Raw genomic sequence first — 14,446 nt, forward strand, 5'->3', positions numbered from 1 at the left:
TGACTGAGGGGAAGGCCGCCACGACAATTTGCTGTCTGGCCGGCACAAAGGGGGAGTTCAGAGTTCAAATAACTGCGTCGGGTCGCTGGTGCTTTCTCATGTTAATGCCGCCGCAAACAGGTCGCCGTCTGCAGCATTATGACGCAGTAAAGTTTGGACGAATTGGAAAAACAGCCGCAATCACTGTACTTAGAATAGTATTTGTGTTGGATGTGTGTTTTTAGGATGTGGCCTAGTGAGTGACAACAGGAGCTGGAGTCGAGTTGGCCGGTAAGGCCTGGTGGACACATACAGAAAATCCAGCTGTTTTTGTCACGATTTTGGCCCTTCCTGACCAAGGACGACAAACGCCAGATGACCTTATGTCTTTTGAGATTATCATTAGATCTGAGGTATGTTAAGAGTGAATATGTCCAGATAATTGGGTCCGAAACGGGTTGGGGCAGAACATATTAAATATTAAAAGTTTTCAATTTTTACGACCAAAAATGTGTGGGGAAAGTCGACTGCTCCCAAGTCATATGACTCCATGAATTGTGATGTGGACGGAATGTAGTCAAGCAGGAAGCGACGTGACTGAGAAACAAATACAAAAGGAAGCGGCCACAGATAAAACAAAAGCTTATCTACCTGATGTTGTATTCTGTAAAAGTGTTTGTATATGTGCGCCATTAATCCGTTCCAGCAGCAGCAAGAAAATAACAAAAATGCTTGAAATGTGTTATTAATAAGAAAAATAGCAATCTATAATATTGTACTTCATATATTTAAAAAAAATCAAATTGAATGTGAAGAAATTTAACAGTTTTTGCCACATTTTTTTGCTCCAATTCAGTGAACATTGTGCTGCTCCTGGTCTGCGCACCTTGGCCACACGCTGGGCAGTATAACACAGACATATGGATATGCTGTACTGTACATGGATATAGTCTCAGTTTCTCAGTGAGCCGCAGTAATAGTAGTCAGTCTGCATATATGCCTATTGTTATATTGTCTGTTTACATGTGTTGCTCCATCGTTTGGGGCACACTGTAGTTCTGGTTTCCCTCAGAGTGTCGTGATAAATGTGGAACATTATTATTGTACAATTGCTTCATTGTATCATTACATATACAGCTGAACCTCGGGTTTTGTATGCCTTTGTTTTCATATGCCCGATTTATGACATTTTTTTCACCAGATTTTTGTCCCAGTTTTCGTACATCCGCCTGGTTTTCCTACAGTTGAAAATGGTCCAAACGCCAAATGCAACCGCCTGCCCGCGTCACTCCTTACTTTCTTGTTTTAAAATGCTCGCCATTTCTCAACGTTATTAAAAGAGAAGACAATTTTGAATTTTGGTCCAGAAGAACATGAAGTAGATGCACATGATTTAATTACACAGGCCACATGTAATGATGATATGGCAGGCTGGATCTGGCCCCTGGGCCTGTAGTTTGACACCTGTGGTATAGACAAACAAGCATTCACAGTTACATTCACCCCCATGGACAATTTAGAATCTTCATTGCAGCTAACATGCATGTTTTTGGAAGGTGGAAGAAAGCTAGTTCCTTAGAAAGAAAGGAAAAAGAAAGAAAGAAATGATACTCTTTGTCATTCAACTTTTCCTCTAGATGTCAGCTTCCATTGGGAGGATGGTGTAGCGGGACAGCAAAGGTGGAGGACCTTAATGAGGAGGAGAAGACGAAAGTGTACGAGGCCTGAAGGAAGAGGCCCTTTTGGAGGAGGCCTCACAGGAAGAGGAGGAGGAGGAGGCCAAGGGGCGTCTGCTCGGGATCTCTTAATGGGAGCAGACAAGCGGCTAACGGAGTGACTATGCTTAATTGGCGGCAGTCGTGGGAACGCGTAAACAAACAGCTGCCACCTCGGACCCTCGCGCTCATGAATAAAATGCAAGCTGGCAGCTGCGGCATCTAAACAGCCGAGAAGAAGAAGAAGTAGAAGAAGAAGAAGAAGAAGAAGAAGAAGAAGAAGAAGAGGAGGAGATTAGCCTCTTTTTAATCCTGCTGCAGTGGCGCAGCACGCACACACACACACACACACACACACACACGTATGTGAACAAAATGTGTGAACATACACGCACTTAATCCTCTCCCTTCTAAACATCTGCCCCCGCACACACTACATTATCAGCACAGAAGATAAAACAGTCACACGTTTCTGCTTTTCTCACACTTCTAATGGAAATTATTCATTCCCATCCCATTCCCATATACATGATCAAAACAATAAATATGTATTTTATTTCACAGACCTTTTCATCTTATCCCACAATAGAACTGGAGCAACACTGAATTCATATTCAGATAAATATTTTGTTTAGCATCCAAAACATGTTTTTCTTGCACAAACATGAATCATCATAGGAATGTAACTGAATTTTTAAAGAAAAAACATTAAATACATTTGTAAAAACAAATGTAGGAAGATAAGAAAAATGCATACAATAGGTTTAACATTAATAAAACGTATATATGACGTACTGTATATGTAGATATTTGTAGATTAAAATAATAAAACATTAAATATAAATAGTTATTCATAAATATACACATGTATTAATATGTAAATATTTCTGACTATTATTATACATAATATAATGTATATAAAATAAGTCTTAATAAAAAGAAAAATAAATACATTAGCACGTTATTTTTAATAATAAATAACAAAATATATAACAAATATGTAATATAAATATTTTTTTCTAAAGAAACACAATGAAACAATATCAAATATTAAACATTATAAGCAACAATCAACACTTATAAATATATGTAGTAATTTTTTATAGATCATATTTTATGTATATTATATGTTTAGTGATACCTTAATAGGCCACTCAAAAAATAGAAATAAATAAGAACCCAAAGCCCATCCAACACTTTCCCTGAAGACTTTCCTTTGATTTCTTTGAGGCGCGGCGTCTAATAATAGACGTGTGCATCAACAGGGTTAATTGCTACGGTGCGAAGGCTTCTGGTCATTAGATCAGTCCCACCTGCTTGACACCCCCTAAAAGGCAGACCCTCCCTCGTCTTTTCACAAGATGGCCAACACGCCTCCTCTATGACACGTATGGGATGTTGTTACGGCTAACGAGCTAGCTAACAAATATGTCTTTGGGCATCACTTTGAATGCTAGTCAGCTAATGTTAATGTTATTTATTCTGGCAAGCTGATGGTGACCAGCCAATGGAACCATTTTATGATATCAAGGTAATGTGTGTATCCACCGCTCATCTTTAATTGGCTTTAAAAGATCTGTCTGATAATGCTGGTCTCGTGTAAAAAGGTAACTCAAATGTAACCAGCTCATGGTAGCATGTTTTACTTGTCATGCTATTGTGCTAATTCTAGCTAGCTAATATAACCAGCCCATGATATCCAGCTAATGTTAGCCCACTCATGCTAATACAAGCCAGCTCATGCTTACAGGATCCACGTTTGTATGTGAGGAGAAAGGGAAAGGGAAGGGGAAGTGTAATGTTTTTGTTCACAATGACCCCCACAAACACGCACGCACGCCTCCCTCTAAATGCACTGGCACATCTCCCGTGATGTCCCTTCTGCCAGCTTCCTGCCTCTGTGTGCCATCACGGGAAGCCCCCCCGACCCCCTTGTCCCCTCGCCTCCCCCCCTGCGGGCGTTAATGGAGGCCATTGAGGGGCAAAGAAAGCCCCCTTTGTGGGCACCCGTTTGCTCACACACAGTTTCAGAAGCCAGTGCCAAGATCGGAGATCCAAAGACGGGCGTGCCAAAGTGGCATGGAGGGGAGTCGAGGAACGGGTACAGGCGAAGACGGCATGAGGGGGCATCATGGGGGCGGGGGGCAGTTGGCACACGGGCCCGCGTAAAAGGCCCAAAAAGAAGAGATGAGACTAAACCAGGGCAGTGTTAAATTGAACATTACAAGATGTAACAGTTTTTATTTTTGAATTGTGTTGTTTTAAATGTAAAAAAAAATGATAAACCCCCCAAAAATTCTCACACAATTTTAAATTCAAAATTGTAAAAATAATTTAATATTGCAAGATATCACAATATTTTTTTTTCTTTTTTTGTTCCAATTTGAATGTTCAAATTTCCAATAGTAAAACAAGTTAATGTGACAAGTTATCACACTCTTATTTTGAAAATATTTCAAGCTGAATGTAAAGCTATCACAGTTGTTTTTAAATGTAAAATGTTGAGTGTTACAAGATATCACACTTTGGATTTTAAATTAAAAAAATTAATATAACAAAATAGTTTAATGAAGATTTTTCACACATTTAAAAAAAATACTTAACGTTACAAGATATCACACTTCATTTTAGATGTATTTTATATGTAAAAAAAAAAGGGTAAATGAAAAATTTTCACATTAAGTTTTTAAATGTGTCATTCATCATATTTAATCGTTTTGAGCATATTATATAAACAAAAGGTGAGGTTGCCCCCGTCCCCCCTCCTTCCATTTTTCAGTATGTGACCCTCAGTGGAAAGTTTGGACATCCCTGGATTAAGCAAAGTAGGCAATCAGCGTGCCGAGCAAGATAGGCGGTGAAGGAAATGGGCGACCAACTGAGAAAAAAGACGTTGACTGGGGAAAAGACAAAGAAGCGGACGTGGCGCACTTTGGGCTGATTTATAACACCCGGCTTGTTTGTCCCTGGGTCCAACAGATGCACTTCGAACACGCAGGCGCTAAATCTGAGCTAACGGTTTTTGTTGTCAGGGTGATGCCAGCCGGGCACTCAATGGCGTTCCGGGTGTTTTGTTGCTTTTGTCATCATTGAAGTTAAAAAAAAAAAAAAAAAAGGTTTCCTGCTGCCATGCTGCCATGCTGCCAATGTACCTCTTGGTTACTTTTGTTTCTGTGGAATTCTGGCGCTCAGGTGCAAACTGAGCGCAGCGGCCGAGTGCGACTGAACTGAACAATCACGCTCAAATTACAATCGACCACTCACTCCACACAGCTGGCAATTGACCCTCGCACACATAGCTATTCGCTGCAGATAGATGTTAATATCGGGGAAAAAACATTTTGCCGCTCCACATATACTGTACTGTATGATTTTTTTTATTTTTTTTTAATAGCGCCACAAGCAACATGACGTGATTGCCAAGGAAGAAGCCAATTTCCCTGGCCAATATAGCCATATTATAATAATACAAAGAGAGAATTCCGATAAGAAATACATGAGAAAATATTGATATTCGAGAGGGTGTGGGCAATGATCAGCCCCTTCATTTTATGGCATTCTTGTATTTCAGTGACAGACTCTGCATGCTTTTTTTAGAGACTAGTACATATTACATTATAAATACAGTGGTGTGTTGAGGTACGAGTTTTGTTCAGCGCTCATAGCTCAAAACACTCAAATCGCAAATCATCCTTCCCTAACTAAATTAATGGAAATGCCATTAAACCGTTCCAGCCTCCCACAAAAACAACAAAACATTTTGTCATGTTTTTAATAAGAAAAATAGCCCTCTATATTATTGTACTTCATTAAAAAATACATAATTAGAATGTAAAGAAATTAAACATTTTTTGCCACATTTTTTGCTTCAATTCAATGTACATTGTGCTGCTCCTTCTGATGTGTGCAACTTGGCTACTGAGGGCAGTATAATACAGACGTTGAGACACACATGAAGAAGGGTTTCACAACTGACTCGGCAAGCAACAGTGTTATTAGTCATTTTGTGTTGCTGATGAAGACTATATGCCTGTGGGAATTGTTATATTGTTACTAGAAACGTGCTGCTCCACTGTTTGTGTTCAAATATCCAATCCTGCAAAGTGTTCTAACACTGGCACGCTATTAGTTAGCATCTCTATGGCGTTTTGCATTACGCGTTAGCATTAACTAAGATGACTTAAAGGCATAGTTATGTGGTTGTTTTAAATACATATTTTTTTGTTTAGTTTTAGGTTTTTTCCCCCCCAATATTTATTCACGATACTAAACTGCAGATTTTTTTTTTTGGGCTGAGTTTAGTTCACTGCAATCATACAGCACTCTTATCTCAAATTTATGCGTGCTAGTCAAAGCAAAAAAAAATTAAAAAATACGACTTGTATCTCGAAAATCTCATAAGTCGGGTCACTCGTATCTCATGGCAATACTGTACTCACCAGATATTATGATTATTACACGTATTAATGTGTGCAAATTGCTACAAATAGGTTTTGTTTTTCAAAGGTGGTTGTAACAAATTTTGCTCGGACTAACCAATCAGTGGGCGGAAAATTTTTGAAAACTCCAGATTTTCACATATTGCAGGTGTGTCTGGAACCCAAACTCATTCATAATTCATATTATTGGTGGATGAGATGAACATGTTAGAAATGTGTCCTCAACAAAGTAAGTTTCAAGAAACACCCTTCCTCCCAGCTCACTTTCATTTACCCACAATTCTCAACAGTGACTCAAGATGGCCCCCTACAGGTGGTCTCGTCTCCATCCTCCATCCCTGCTGGGTGGCACACCGCCTCCCTTCTTTGTCCCCACGCCAGTCTCCCGCAGCTAATGGCCGACCGCCACGGCCCGGAAACACTCGTATCCCTGCGCCACCGTGGGAGAAAGAAAGTAGCGCCGTATTTGTCATCTGCTCGGCACGCCTGATTGGCTTTCACTACGTGGCCTCCTAATTAATATACGGGGGCCCGCCTCCTCCCGCCGCGCTCTAAGACAAAAGCGTTTTTTTTCCCCCTTTTTTTTTGTGCGAGCGCCTCCTCTTTTAATTAAGCGCAAAAGGGAGTCTCGTCATCAGTGTGTGTGTGTACACAAACGTACAGTGTGTGCGTGTGTGTCCGTCGCCCCGTCCCACACACACAAGAAAGCGTGCTCGTTTGTCGCCTCCATGCAAATTGGCGGCCGATGGAGGTTTTCCTGGCGGAGGCCACAATGGAGGGTTTGTACTGGGAATGCAATGGGAGAGGTTAGGAGGGGTTGTGGGGAGACGACCGCGACCAAATTCCCATCGCGACGTCACGTTACTTTCTTCCCTCCTCATCCACCGCTCGTTTATTAATTTAGGCCAGATTAGTCGCCTGTTAATCAACCCCCTCCAACCTTTGGCTTGCTTTTATCAGTAGCGAATGAGGTAAAGTACCCACCAAACACCCCCTCGCCCAAAAAAAAATATTTTCATACTGTACATAGCGAGTGCTTAAAGACTCAATGAGACACTATGAACCGATGAATTAGTTCATAATTTCACGGCATCAACGTCAAGATTCTGTAAAAGAGGACAAACAGAGAGAACAACAAAATGACGAAAAATAACTGCTTGAATCTGGCTAAAAGAGGGAAAGGGAGATTAAAAAATTAGAACAAAGGACAACCAGACCTGTTGAAACCTGGGCATAAACAAGGAGACAGGAGTGTGCAAAAAGAGCAAATGACAGCAACAAAACCTGCTTGGGCTAAACAAGAAGAAAATAAAGCGCAAAAAGCAATCACAAAAAAACAAACAATTCATGTTATAACCAGGTAAACTGGACGGTAGTTAGACAAGGAGAAAAGAACAACAACAAAATATTTGCGTAGGCCCAATGCTAACCAGCTAGCCTCGCAAGTAAGTCAGTTTTATTCCTATAGCACTTTTCACAGAGTGTGCTTAACATAGTTATTGTCATTTACTGTATCATCAAATACGGAAACGAAAAATGTACAATTAATATAAGAAGAAGCCCAAATCAAACAAATCAAATGAACATTAATAATAAAAAGCATCCAATAAATGTTAACAAAAAACAATCATACAAATTATACATACAATGATACATATAATAAAAAATAAATAAATAAAATATGAATCATAAAAGGGCGGCACGGTGGACGACTGGTTAGAGCGTCAGCCTCACAGTTCTGAGGACCGGGGTTCAATCCCCGGCCTGCCTGTGTGGAGTTTGCATGTTCTCCCCGTGCCTGTGTGGGTTTTCTCCGGGCACTCCGGTTTCCTCCCACATCCCAAAAACATGCATGGTAGGTGAATTGACAACTCTAAATTGCCCGTAGGTGCGAATGGTTGTCTGTTTGTATGTGCCCTGCGATTGGCTGGCAACCAGTTCAGGGTGTACCCCGCCTCCTGCCCGATGACAGCTGGGATAGGCTCCAGCATGCCCGTGACCCTAGTGAGGAGAAGCGGCTCGGAAAATGGATGGATGGATGAATCATAAAAGAAGAAATAATAATGAGAAATAATAATAATAAAACAATTTTTAAACCCCTCATTAGCCTCACTAGCCTAGCGTGATTCACTAGCATTTCCGCTCCATCCACGTTGGACCACTTGTCCCCTCATCTCAATTAAGAAGCCATGAAGCCCCTCTGCCGGCCACCTATTCAGACCTCCAGACCCCACCCCTCCCTCCCTCCCTCCCTCCCTCCCTCCCTCCCTCCCTCCACACACACAAACACACACACACACACACACACACAGTAGTCACGCACGCCCACAATGGCAGCCTGTCGCAGGCATGCATGCACTGGAACTCGGGGCTCAATTATGGTGGCTTGTGGAGGTTAGTGGAGTTGAGGGCGTGAATGGATGCTTGATGGTGTTGGGGTTGGGGGCTTCGAGAGGTGGGTCAGTCCTCTTTTGTTGCGGTGGTGTCCAGCATGCCCCTCTTCACCCCTGGGGTCTTTCTTAAGGAGTGTGTAATGGCGGCCTTTGTTGGTTTTTCCTGGTCTAATGGCTCCATTGGGAGTCCTTGTTAGCGTCCGGGTGTGACGCCAGGGGACCTCGCAGGATCTCTGGGATTAGAGGCCGCTCTAAACGCGATCTGACCCCCTCATAGTCATAATGGTCATTCACACGTTGTGTCAACGTCCTTTCCTCAGATCTTATAATTGCCGAAGATTTCGTTTGTTCTTTGTGAAGGTCTCAAATTTGGGGTTTTTGGTGTCATTCACGCCTCCATGATATAATCTCCTCAAAGATATAATGACATAGAGACCAGTCTTTAAATCAAACAAAAGTGTCAATCACAGACAGCTAAATTGGCTCGTTGCAGCTTTATCCAACCTTCCAGGACCTGCTTAGAACTGCTTTTCTGCCTCAATGGGCTGCTGTAGAAACAGATGCTTTGGTGCTACTATTTTGAACTAAAAAAAGACAATGTCCTAAACAAACGACACTCAAAAGCAACTAGCAGTGGGAAAGGATAATACACACCTAACTAGTTTGCCAGTTGCTGTCTAAAAGGTTTGCTGTACAAATAGAAATAAACAGGAAGAGGTTGGTACTACTATTTTGAACTTGAAATCATGTCCCAAACCACTAACAATAAAAGGAAAATGGTAGATGACACAGGTAATTCAGGCCAAACGCGCTCGCTGCCGAAATGGGCTGCTGTAGAAACAGCAAATGAACAGAAATGCTTTGCTATTTTGAGGTGAAAACAAGATCATGACTTGAACAAGCAACGCTTAAAGGCAACTGTTAGTTGACGCAAGTACAGTAATAAAGGCCCATCTAGTTTTCTTCCATAACGGGCTGCTGGAGAAAGAGAAATAAACAGAAAGAGTTAGGTGCTACTATTTTCAACAACAACAAAAAAGATCATGTCCCGAACAAAAAAAACACTTAAAAGAAAAGATCAGAGAGCAAAGGTAATTACTTACTTACTTAATTAGTTTGCTGCCTAAATGGGCTGCTGTAGGAATAGAAATAAAAAAGAAATATTTGGTGCTACCATTTTAAAACAGTAAACATATACAGTGGACTGCCTGAACCGGTAGAAAATAATCAGGAAGCGTACGAGCGAGACAACTTGTACAATTCTAAAATGCAAAGTGCAATTGCATTGTGGGAGGTCCGGTTGTCAGTCAAATACGGCGCCGGTGAACATTTTGGGCCGTGAATGAGGTGTCGCTGCTTTTATTTGCCTTTCACACGACTCGTCATTTTTCCACGCGGTGAAGCACTTTGGAGTGCTCTGGCACACTGGAGGCAATTTGCCTTCAGTCAAGTGGCTTAAAACCTCTCCAGCTGAACAACTTCCTGCGTTTAGTCCAGACACCCCCCACCACCACCCGCCCGGCCCCTCCAAATGGTGTAGCAGGCGTCAATGGCAACCTCCCAGTGGGCTGCCGCTCTGCTGACGAGCTGCCTTTGTTCTGGGAATAATCCGCAAAGGGGCTGGAAAATGCAACGTGGAAAAGAGCAAATGGGTTCGACTGTGAGAAATAAAACGTTTGTGCGGAATTTGTATGTATGTTTTGTACAGTACACATGTATGTATCAGGATCGTTAAGTTATCCTATGTACCCTAACCTAGTGTAACCTACCTTACGTAGCCTAACCTAACATAGCGCAACACAGCCTAACCTAACCTATCATCTTCTAACATCACCTAAAGTAATGCATAATGCAATGTATTTTACTGGACATAATTTAACATAAACTAACCTAGCATAATGTACCCTAACATAATGTAATGTAAAGTAACGTAATGTAACTTATCTTAACCTAATGTAGCACACAACCTACCATAACGTAATGTAACATAAACTAATGTAACATAATCTAATCGAATTTGTCGTAACCTAACATAATGTAACATAATATAATGTAATGTAAACTAACCAAACGTAATGTAACCTGATGAAATATAACCCAATACAATGGAACATCAAGTAATGTAATGTAACTTCACCTCATGAAACATAACCTAACCTAATGTAATTTAGCATAATGTAACGTGACCTAATATTCAGTAACATAAAAATTCTTAACCTTTATTAACCTAGCATACAGTAATAACCTAACGGAATATAATTTAGTGTAACGTGACGACATCTCGTAACGTCAAACATAACGAAATATAAGTTCACACGACATAATTCAGCACAAGAAAGAAGAAGAATGCCGTGACATGTTGGTCCAGGAGTATGATGTTCTCTTTGGGTGTGATAGGTTTCTTGGTTCAAGTCCTTACATATGCAAGGAAATAACTTTTATCTGACCATGGGGATGAAAAATTGAAACGCCGAAGGCTCCTTATACACTCAAAACAAAAAAGGCACAGATTGGATATATCCTCTCAATATGAGCCAGCACCTCCCCCGGGCTCCCTGCAGGATGTCCCGAGGGCTACCATTGAGCCTTTATTATCACCTACAGCCCTGATTCAAAAGACAGTGGCCATCTTGTTTGGGAAAGGCCGCACACAGAGCTGACACCTGACGTCCTATTCAAGGAACGTGGGAAATAATCATACCGTCATCATCATCAGGAGACACAGCTCCTGCTTTGTGTTTACTTGTTGAAATAGACGACCTTGGCCGAAAAACACTTGAAAATATTGTCATTTAAATCTGGTCACTTCAAAGTAGGGTTTTAAAATAGGGTTTCAAGTTAGTGCTGGTTTTTAAAAATAGGGTTGAGGTTTCAAATTAGCGTTTCAATGCTGTGCGGGTTTGTGTGTGTGATGACCTGATGGAGTCCCTAAAAGAAGAGGTGAGCCCCTTCCTTCCTACACTTCCTTTTTTAATTAAAAAAAATGTACAACTACTTTTGGCCTACACTGAATAACCAAAATGATTTATATTATTAACAAAACTATCTGACGAGCGAGCTGATATATACACACGGTAATTTCTCGTGTATAATGCGCAGATTCAAAGTTGACCTCAGAATTCTGGAAAACCCTTCGACCTATGCATGATGCATTTCTCCAATGCATGATTTTGCGTCTACCCATATGATCAAAACCTGAAGTATTATCTGTATTTTGTTAGTTTTTTTCAAGTAATTATTCTGAAGTTAAGCACTTTATTTCAACATGTTATACTTTCTTTTCATTTACTTGCTCTTACTTTGAAATTCACAGCCCTACTTTCATTTAGTAAATGAGAAAACACACAGTTGTGCTCCTATGTTGATGACCCAGGCAGAATTTGTAAGATGGGTACAATTCTTGAAAGAAAACATGAAGGGCGAGGCAAATTAAACTTTTGCAAATTAAACTCAAGCATTGTTCTCAAGCAAAAAACTCAAGCAAATTAAACTCAAGCATTTCAGAAAAGAATTATCCTCAAAAAAAAAACCTAACCATAAAAGAAATAAATGATGGTTGTTCTTCAGTCATCAGTCATATTTAAAAAACAAAATTAAAAAATGAAAGTGTACAGCTTTTTCATAACCTCTAGATGGCGGCATACATTTGTAAAATGGGAAAGTTTTTTTTTCTCATTTCCCCCAATACCTATGTATAATGCGCACCATTGACTTTTGACATTTTGGGGACGGGGGGTGCGTATTACACACGAGAAATTACGGTATATATGTATATATAGCGAATACTGTTTCTACATATTTCATTTCCTGTCGGTGTGCCAAAATATTTACCTTGTGTTACATGTTTGGTGGGGATGAACTTGACATGAACCAATAACATTCCTTTTAATACATAATGTGCAGTCTTGAAAAGTTTGACATCAACATGCAAGTTGACCCCGACGTGATTTGAACACGCAACCTTCTGATCTGGAGTCAGATGCGCTACCGTTGCGCCACGAGGTCCACATTCACCACCGTTTTCACTTTCCAATATGCTTTTACGTACAAATATATATTTAATACGTACATTTAGTGTTGGTATACAGTTCACTTCCTGTCGACGTGCCAAAGATTTATCTTGTGTTTCACTTTCGATGGGGAAGAATTTGACATGAACCAATAATATTACTTTTAATGCAGTCCTGAAAAGGTTGACGTCACAGTGCAAGTTGACCCTGACGTGACTCGAACACGCAACCTTCTGATCTGGAGTCAGATGCGCTACCATTGCGCCACAAGGTCCACAATTGCCAGTTGCACATTTACATTGCAGCGGGAGGCCCAATGGACATTCGAGCCGCTTTTCAGTCAATATCTGACCACCTGCCTGTCCTCTGTGTCCTCCTGTCCTGGGAAAAGAATGTAGAGCCCGTTCACACTCACGCGCCATCGCAGACCCACCCTGCGGGGACCCCTGCGGCCGACAAGGGGCCCTCCTCGTATCAGCGCCACCCCCTGCGAAGGATTTATACATCCTAATTTAAATATCGCTAAGTCACTTGTCATGTGATGTTGGTGTGTTTATTGTAGAAAATGTGGAGTTTGGACAAAAGTATTGGGACAGCTACAGTACATGAAAATGTGGAATTTGGACAAAAATGTGGGGTTGAGACAAAACTACTGAGACACCAACATGACATGAAAAGTGAAGTTTGGACAAAAGTATTAGGACAGTGAAAAATATGTAGACAATATATCTGGACAATAATGAATGAAAAGTGAAAAGAACATTGGAGTTTGGACAAAAGCATTGGGACACATACAAATCTTAAAAATTGGACAAGAAATGAAAATAATTTGTGGCACTTGGACAAAAGTATTGGCATGGCTACAGAAGTTGAAAGGTGAGGTTTGGACAAAACTACTGCGACACTTCCTGGAAGTAGACAGTGAAGAATATGTGGACAAAAGAATTGGGACAGTCAATGAAAAATGAAGAAATTGTGGCATTCGGACAAAAGTATTAGGACAAAGGTTTAGAGACACTATGGGGAAGAAAAACAAGTGAAGTTTGGACAACTGCAGCACGGCAGTTGTGGACAAGAATATTGAGACAGCAACAGAAGGTGGTAAATGTGGACCTCGTGGCGCAATGGTAGCGCATCTGACTCCAGATCAGAAGGTTGCGTGTTCAAATCACGTCGGGGTCAAAACCCACTGCAATGTTAACTTTTCAGGACTGTACATTATGTGTGAGACAGAATGCTATTGGGTCATGTCAAGTTCTTCCCCACCAAACATGCGTAACACAAGAAGAAAGTTTTGGCAGTGAAATGTTTAGCAAATGAGGAGTTTGAACGAAAGGAAGTAAAATAGCGTTAATTTGTACTTTGGACAAAAGTGTTGTCACACTAACAGAAAGTAAAAAGTGAAGAAAACAGTTGTTTTGACAAGGGTTTTGGGAGACCTGCAGGAAGTGAAAAGCCAAGTGTGAGTTTTGGACAAACGTTTTGGGACACCGGTAGGTGGTGAAAAGTGAAGTTGCACCAAATTATTGGGACACCTGCACGTACATGTATTGGAAAACTGTTGGAGAAAATATGGTGTCTGGACAAAAATGTTGGGACGCCTACAGGAAGTCAAACAAACAAACATAAAAGAATGTGGAGTTTGGATAAAAGTGTTGGGACACTGACAGGAACTGAAAAAGTTATGAAAACGTGGACAAAAGTATCCCGACACCCATTTGGAGATCATTTGTTAAAAGTATTGGGATGCCGTCGGGACCAGAAAAGTGAACAAAAAAACAGAGGTCAAAATACATTTTCATGTGTACGATAAATGTTTCGAAGAAATAACACCTAACAGATATTATCCTTAAAAAATATTTTTGGGGGCGGTGTTGATAATTATGATCATGAAACCCCCTTCTCAGCTC

General features: G+C 40.7%; 3 non-coding genes across 3 annotated transcripts; 1 reads left to right on the forward strand and 2 right to left on the reverse strand.

The window, feature by feature from the left end:
* Positions 1-12,459: 12,459 nt before the first annotated feature.
* trnaw-cca (transfer RNA tryptophan (anticodon CCA)) lies at positions 12,460-12,531 on the reverse strand. The gene has a single exon. It is a non-coding gene; the product is annotated as a tRNA-Trp (tRNA).
* A 207-nt stretch (positions 12,532-12,738) lies between these two features.
* Positions 12,739-12,810, reverse strand: trnaw-cca (transfer RNA tryptophan (anticodon CCA)). The gene has a single exon. It is a non-coding gene; the product is annotated as a tRNA-Trp (tRNA).
* Positions 12,811-13,646: 836 nt separating this feature from the next.
* trnaw-cca (transfer RNA tryptophan (anticodon CCA)) lies at positions 13,647-13,718 on the forward strand. The gene has a single exon. It is a non-coding gene; the product is annotated as a tRNA-Trp (tRNA).
* The last annotated feature ends 728 nt before the right edge of the window (positions 13,719-14,446 follow it).

This window comes from Phycodurus eques, chromosome 4, assembly GCF_024500275.1.
Source record: "Phycodurus eques isolate BA_2022a chromosome 4, UOR_Pequ_1.1, whole genome shotgun sequence".
NCBI lineage: Eukaryota > Metazoa > Chordata > Actinopteri > Syngnathiformes > Syngnathidae > Phycodurus > Phycodurus eques.